General features: G+C 45.3%; 1 pseudogene; it reads left to right on the top strand.

Annotated features, from left to right (window-relative positions):
* Positions 1–1,602: 1,602 nt before the first annotated feature.
* Positions 1,603–1,725, top strand: LOC144820598 (small nucleolar RNA SNORA17; annotated as a pseudogene).
* Positions 1,726–7,834: the final 6,109 nt, after the last annotated feature.

Raw genomic sequence — 7,834 nt, forward strand, 5'->3', positions numbered from 1 at the left:
CTAGCTACCCTATCAAACGGTGCCACCCCTAGTTCTCGTATACTGTCTCCATTGAAAGATTGGCATTGAACACTGAGTATTTCCATTGATTGCCAACATGCTCTCCCTGGTGTAGGGAGAACCCATATGATGACAAGGGCGGTACAGAACGAGCACTGATGGGTAATTTTCACACCCTGGTGATACCATGTTGTGCTTACAATACACACAGGTATGATTCCTTTTCCTCCTTGTAACTTGATCACACAGTATCAGGCTTCCCAGAAAAATATCTTTATAGACCCATAGACATTTAGTGTGTTGTTACATGATTTGCGAATCGGGGGCTGTGTCTATGATATGGTCTTTAAATATGCCCTGAGACCCTCTTCTAATTGTTGTTACTTAAATTTTTTGATGTCTCCATAATATGTTTTGGGCCTTCCCTGCTGCGGGCACTTCACCCACCCACGCAAGTGAGGTACCATTTTTATCAAAAGACTGTGGAGAATATGGGGTGGGTGTAAGTTTGTAGACACGTGCACATTCCAGAATTTTCCATCACAGAAATGCGGGCAACATTTTTTTTTTATAAAGTTTGAGGTTTGCAAGGGATTCTGGATAACGGAACCTGGTGAAACCCACACAAGTCAGCCCCTCCTGGATTTCCGTGGGTGTCTAGTTTTCATAAATATATAGGTTTGCTAGGTTTCCCTAGGTGCCGGCAGAGCTAGTGTTCAAAATCTGCAGCTAGGCACTTTTCCGAAACAGGGTCACTTTTAACTGTAAAAATGTGGTGTGTCCAAAATGTGTTTTGGGCTGTTTCCTGTCGCGGGCACTGGGCCTACCCACACAAGTGAGATACCAATTTTATCGGGAGAATTAGTGGTGTGTGTGGAAGTTTGTGGATCCACGCAGATTCCAGAACTTTGCATCACAGAAATTTGAGAAAAATGAGTTTTTTTTACAAAGTTTGAGGTTTGCAAGGGATTCTGGGTAACAGAATCTGATGAGAGGTACACAAGTCACCCCATTCTGGATTCCCCTTGGTGTGTAGTTTTAAACAATGTACAGGTTTGCTATGTTTCCCTAGGTGCCGGCTGCTCTAGGTCCCAAAGTCCACAGCTAAAAAATTGCAAAAAAAAGGCCAGTACCTAGTCGCCTTCCGTCGCCCTGAGGGAGGCAAATTGGGGGCTATTGCCCAATATGCCCCAAAGGGGGAAGAAATAATGTGATTATTTTTTTGGGGTGGAGGGGGCATTTGTATGCCCATTCTGGGCAGCCCCCAACCCTACATAAAAAAAAGCCAGCACATTCCCTGTCGCCTAGCAGACCCTTTGCCCTGGGGGATCATGGGCTATTGCCCCCAATTGCCTGCTGGGGTGGCAGAATGTCTGTGGCATTTTATGAGGGGAGTGGGGGCATTTGGATAAAAAAAATCCCTGATGCTTAGTGGACTTTCTGCCCCTCCGGGGGCAGACCAGGGGCTACTGTCCCCATCTGCCTACTGGAAGGGCAGAAGGACTGTGACTTTTTTGGGGGGTGGTGGGGGCATTGACATGTCCGTTCTGGGCAGCCCCCATCCAGAACTTTGAAAAATATCCCCGATGCCTAGTGGGCTATTTGCCCCCCCAAGGGGGGCAGATAAGGGGCTATTGCCCCATCTGCCTCCTGGGGTGGGTAGAAAGAGTGTGGCAATTTTTAGGTTGGTGATATTGGAATGCCCATTCTGGGTAGCCCCACCCCATGTATAAGAAAAAAAAATACCTGGTGCCTAGTGGGCTCCCTGCCCTTCTGGAGGGCAGATCTGGAGCTACTGCCCCCATCTGCCTCCTGGTGGGGGCAGAAAGTATTTTGCCTTATTTGGGGGGAAGGATGGGGGCATTGGCATGCCCATTCTGGGCATCCCACCCTGGCCTACAAAAAAAAGAATCCCTTACATCTAGTGTGCTTTCTGCCCCGCAAGCGGGCAGAAAGACTGGTTGTGGCAGAATAAAATAGGGGGAAGAAAGCCCTTGCCCAAGGGGCAGCTCCCCCGTACCTGGTGGCTAGTGGGTGGATCCACATCCATTAGGGAAGGATATTTTATAATGACGACAGCGCGCTATGCGCGTGATCGTCATTACAAGGAAAACAACAAATATGCCTTGGGAGGTTGAGGAAGCTCTTCCCTACCTCCCAAGGAAAAAAGAAAAATAGGAAACACCTCTGCTGTTTACAAAGAAGAGGGATTTTTTTGCAAGTGTGCTCATGACGGAATGGTTCTTTCATGAGCATACTTGCACTTGTGCTCATGACGGAACCATTTAGTCATGAGCACAGAAGAGGTTAAGGATCTCACAGGAACTTGCGAAAACGACACCTTAAAACGCTTTACAACACTTTCGCATTCAGCTGAGTTGGAATGATTTCCTGGTCAAACAATCCCTGTAGAGATGTTACTGGACTAGAGGGCAAATGAGAATTGTGGGTTTCTCTTTTGCCCATAGGTTAGGTATCCCAGTCGAGAAATCTAAGATAGAAACTGGTTTATTGGTTGAGGGGGTGCAAGCCCCACTGAGGCAACAACCACAAAGCTTGTGAGGTTGAACCACAATAGTTACTAAATTAACATTTGCATAACCCTCTGGTAGCTAGGCACAATAGCAGTCAGGCTTAATTTAAAGACAATGTGTAAAGTCTTTATGTAGCCATACACAGCAATAAAGTGAAATTACAAAACAAGAGAACTACCAAACCAATTTAGAAAAATATAGCACATGTGCATACTAATAATATAAAGAGAGAGCCCAAACATTTGAGGCGGGTAATCTCAGGATCCACAGCACCAATCACAACACCCAATACAGCGTTGGAAAGGGCAGTTGCAGCAGAAGGGCATAGGCTATGCAGACGGATAAAAAAATGTATAAAACAATTGCAAAAAACTACATCATCCAGAAGGCCGAGGGCCAAAATAACATCAAACAGGAAATGATGTAATAATGTGACTCACTATATTGAGACTGAGAGCCTGGAGCCAAATTGATCGTGAACAAGGGATATGCTATCCCGAAACGCATAGATTTGTGCCTGCCTGCTTGAGAAACTAAATGCTGTGAGGATTAAATAAAAAAGCACATACGTGAATATTAGTATGGATATGGATGGATGCCCTTTCCAACGCTGTATTGGGTTTTGTGACTGGTGCTGTGGTTACTGAGATTACCCGCCTCAAAGGTTTTGGCTCTCTCTTTATAATATTAGTATGGATATGGATGTTTATACATACCAGTTATAGTTAGGAATTAGCATTTAAAAAAACCTATGAAATTCACTGAAAAAACCATAGGTTTCACGCCAGTTATAGTTAGGAATTAGCATTTAAAAAACCTATTAAATTCACTGAAAAATCCATTGGTTTCACACCGGTTATAGTTAGCTGGAAGTTTTACTCGCATAAAACCATTGAAATTCCCACGTTATAGTTAGTTGGACTCACTATAACTTGCACGTGCAATGCAGTGCTGATGACGTCACATATTACATCACTCATGACATGGTCAGTGACATCACTCATGACATCACTGATGACACCATCCAGTGAATGTGTGTCTTTTAAAAAAATAAATATGTGTTATATGTGTATATGTAAAAGTTGATGGAATAATAAATGTTTAAATAAGTGTTTACATGGATGTTTTAAAAAAAAAAATTAATTGGTTAATTGGTTTATTAAGTGTATCTTAGTGAATACCTATATTAGAGAGTAATGTTTAAATATTTAAATATATGTATTAGTGTTTCACTTTGTGTATAAGTGGCTGCATGGGTTGGTGAGTAGCTACATGTGTATGTATATGGGTTATTAGATGTTTTTCTTAGTATCAGTATGAGTGTTTGTATGGTTTGGTGGGGGTATTACTTAGCACATAGATGCATGAATGACTGACTTTCTCTTCGTATGTGTTTTGAAGACAGCATATGTGCAGGACTGTATGTGTGGATGAGTGTGTATATGTGTGTCTTAGTGAGTGAATGACTGTCTCACTAGTGTCTTTATCAGTAACTACATATGTTTTAATGTAGTATATGTGAATATTGATGTATATAAGTGAGTATATGTGAGAGTGAGGGATTGTAAGAGTTCCTGTTTAAATAAGTATTTGTTTTTATAAGTGATTGTTTAAGAGAGTAAGTATCTGTAAGTTTCCTTAGAAGTAAGGTGGTAGTGTGTGTATAGCTGTATATGCAATTAAATGGATGTTCAATAGTTTATTTGCATGTGTGAGTATGTGTGAGAGTATCTTTTGGATGACTGTCGGTGTGTAACAGGATGTATAGGTGTATCACTACATATGATGAGTGAGTATATGTATGAGTGACTATATAGAACTGTTGGTGAATGAGTGGATGTGTATATAGATGGTGGAATTATTGAATTGGTTGTTGTAACTGGTATGGGTATCTCCATTTTTTAGAAAATGTTACTTTCTATTATTGAATATGTGTTTCAAGGGTTACATTACAGTGAAAGGAGGTCTGTCACTCTGTCACAAGAATGGTGTCATCAGTGATGTCATGAGTGATGTCACTGACCATGTCATGAGTGATGTAATACATGTTATAGTGAGTCCAACTAACTATATCATGGGAATTTCAATGGTTTTATGCGAGTAAAACTTCCAGCTAACTATAACTGGTGTGAAACCTATGGTTTTTTCAGTGAATTTAATAGGTTTTTTAAAATGCTAATTCCTAACTATAACGGGTGTGAAACCTATGTTTTTTTCAGTGTATATATATATATATATATAAATATTTTTATATATATATATATCCATATCCATACTAATAGATATATGGATATATCTATACTACTATAATAAAGGAAGAACTTTCAGCCTTTGAGGCGGGTAAACTCGGGAACCACAGCGCCAATCCACACACCCGATACACCGTTGGAATCGTCACGGTGTGTAGATGGTTATAGGCTACATAAATAAAAAAAAAAGTGATTTAAATAAAGGAAGAACTTTCAGCCTTTGAGGCGGGTAAACTCGGGAACCACAGCACCAATTCACACACCCGATACACCGTTGGAATTGTCAGGGTGTGTAGATGGTTATAAGCTATATAAATGTAAAAAAAAACGTGATTTCAAAAATTTACAGTAAAAAATAAAAGTAGTCCCTCCGAAGTAGCGCCGGCCGCGACGTGCATGCTCACGTCAGGAGCGCGGGGAGGAGCGGCGTCCAGGAGCGCGACGAGGAGTGGCGGACATGGCGCGGGGGAGGAGCGGTGACGTGAGGAGCAACGGACAGGCCAGCGGCGGTGCGAGCAGCGGACAGGCTGGAGGAGCGGCGGCTGAGGTAAGGGAGCGGCAGACATGGCGCGGGGGAGGAGCGGTGACGTGAGAAGCAGCGGACAGGCCAGCGGCAGTGCGAGCAGCGGACAGGCGGGAGGAGCGGCGGCTCAGGTAAGGGGACCCATGTCGGGGCAGGCGGGGGTCAGGGCAGTCGGGGGTCGGGGCAGGCGGGGGACGGGCCGGGTGGGGGCCCGGGCTGCTGCACAATGTCGGTGCGGGCGGGGGTCGGGGAAGCCTGTTGCACCCGGACAAGGTTGGGGACGGGCTGCTAGTATATGTATATATATATGTATATACATCCATATCCATACTAATATTATAAAGAGAGAGCCCAAACCTTTAAGGCGGGTAATCTCAGTAACCACAGCACCAATCGAAACACCCAATACAGCGTTGGAAAGGGCAGTTGCAGCAGAAGGACATAGGCTATGCAGATGGCCACCATATACATTTGAAAGGTAAAAGAACCGTGCCAGCAAAGTAGTCCCTTGTGGGCGTGTCTGCGTTCTGCTGTGGGCGTGTGCTGGGGGCGTGACAAACGCTGGGGGTTGTGGTACGTTCCGCCCTTCAGGCCATGTGAGTCGTAATTGCGCCGCATCAAGGGGCACGCTGGGGGCGTGACACGCTGGGGCCGTGACAAACGCTGTGGGCGTGTGTCCGCGCTGTGGGCATGTGTTCGCCCTTCATGCCATGTGAAGCGCCAATTACGCAATCGCGCTGCATCAAGAGGCACGCTGGGGACGTTCCGCACTTCATGCTATCTGGGTCGTACATTAATCAGATCATCTGCTGTGGCCGTGTGCTGGGGGCGTCACAAAGGCGCTCACCTCGAACCGTGGTAAGTAACCAATCGCAAGACTCACTCGGGGGACTGCCCATTGTCTCAAACATACTGGGGGTGCCGAATGCAGTGTGTGCCTTGGCCTGGGTGCGTATAAAAAGCACTCAGGCCGAAGAGCGTTGGTGTGGGTCATAAAAAATAAGAACAGCGGGAAACAATCATTCAAGACTCACACAATTCTAATTGTTAGACGGTCCCCGGTGGCCCTCAAGCGGGGGCACGCGCGACTGAGCGTGTCTGCGGGGACAATTACTGCAGCCTCTCATGCTCGCTGTTACTGAACTATCACATTAAAGCAAATTACACGTGCCTGCTAACATCAGCCAGGGCTGTAGCCGGGCCTCAAGCGGGGGGACACGCGCCTGCTAACATCAACCAGGGCTGCAGCTGGGTCTCAAGCTGGGGAACACAGGAATGACCGTATTTGAATACACACATTACACACATTCTATTTCATACCCGGACAACGTCGGGACAGGCTGCTAGTTAATGAATAAAATGACCCCAGAATGAATTAACCCCTTCGACGCTCATGACGAGCTCAGCTCGTCATGAGTTACGCCTCTCGTACACTCATGACGAGCTGAGCTCGTCATGAACCGCAGGTTTTCGAAAAACTCAGCGCACAGCGGGAAAACGCTTAGCGTGGATGAGGTTAAATACAATCAGTAATACCAAAATTATGATTTTTTTTATTGTTAGGGAAACATTGTGCCTAAAATGAGGAAAGTGCAAATCTCGGGTATCTGGTCTTGTGAAAACAGTCAAAAGTTAAAGCACACCACGATGGAGCACGGGCCAAATATAGAACGTGGATTGGGCCAGGTCTTGGCTTACCATGAGACTTAGAAGAAATTGTGAAAAAATTTCTGCAGAAGATAGAGTTCAGCACAGTGACGAAACAAAACTTGAGGGGGCTCTCCTGCAAAGGACACGGAGGGGTCTAACCTCTATGGCTCACCACCTACCACTTTTGCTGAGGGGGCCCTCGGTGCTTGGGCTGTGGGGGCTTAGGTTATGCAACTGGTTCAGCAGGGCAAGACAGCAGACGTGTCCAAGGCGTTTTTGCCATGGAGGAGCTGCTGGATGGAGCCACAGTGAAGATGTTTAGTTTCAGACTTTATCCATTTTTTGAAAGTTAAAAATTTCAGGAGTACGAAAAATAGTCAATGAGAACAGGATTTGCTGCTGCGGAGACGAATGTAGTGGGAGCTACCACGGAGTCAAGCCAACTCTCAATGTCCATTGGGCGGATCATCTGTCAGGTAGGTCCGGTGTCATCTCTAGCACCACTTCCAAGGATACAGGATCTGGGTCAACACTTGGGGTGTTATAACTAACTTCAGTAGAGGCCATATGCAAGTTTTCGAGACTCTGGAACTGGTTATGTCTCTGTAGCTCACACAGCAAGCCAGCCAACAAGCCCTGGAGTCACTTTTGGTAGTTTTAGGTTCAAGGAGATGGTTCAATTCTTCTTCCAGCAGGAGGGCAGTCCTCTGGTAGCAGCAGGGCAGTCATCTGGAGGTTCATGCAGTCCTTCAGAAGTCTACCACAGGTCCAGGAGAATAGTTCAGGAGTATAAGTTTATTGGACCCTTCAAAATCCTCACGATTTGTCCAGTTGCAGAAACATTCGAGTTACCAGCTGCCTAAGTACATCCTGTTTTC

The sequence above is a fragment of the Lissotriton helveticus genome, chromosome 2_1 (assembly GCF_964261635.1).
Source record: "Lissotriton helveticus chromosome 2_1, aLisHel1.1, whole genome shotgun sequence".
Taxonomy (NCBI): domain Eukaryota; kingdom Metazoa; phylum Chordata; class Amphibia; order Caudata; family Salamandridae; genus Lissotriton; species Lissotriton helveticus.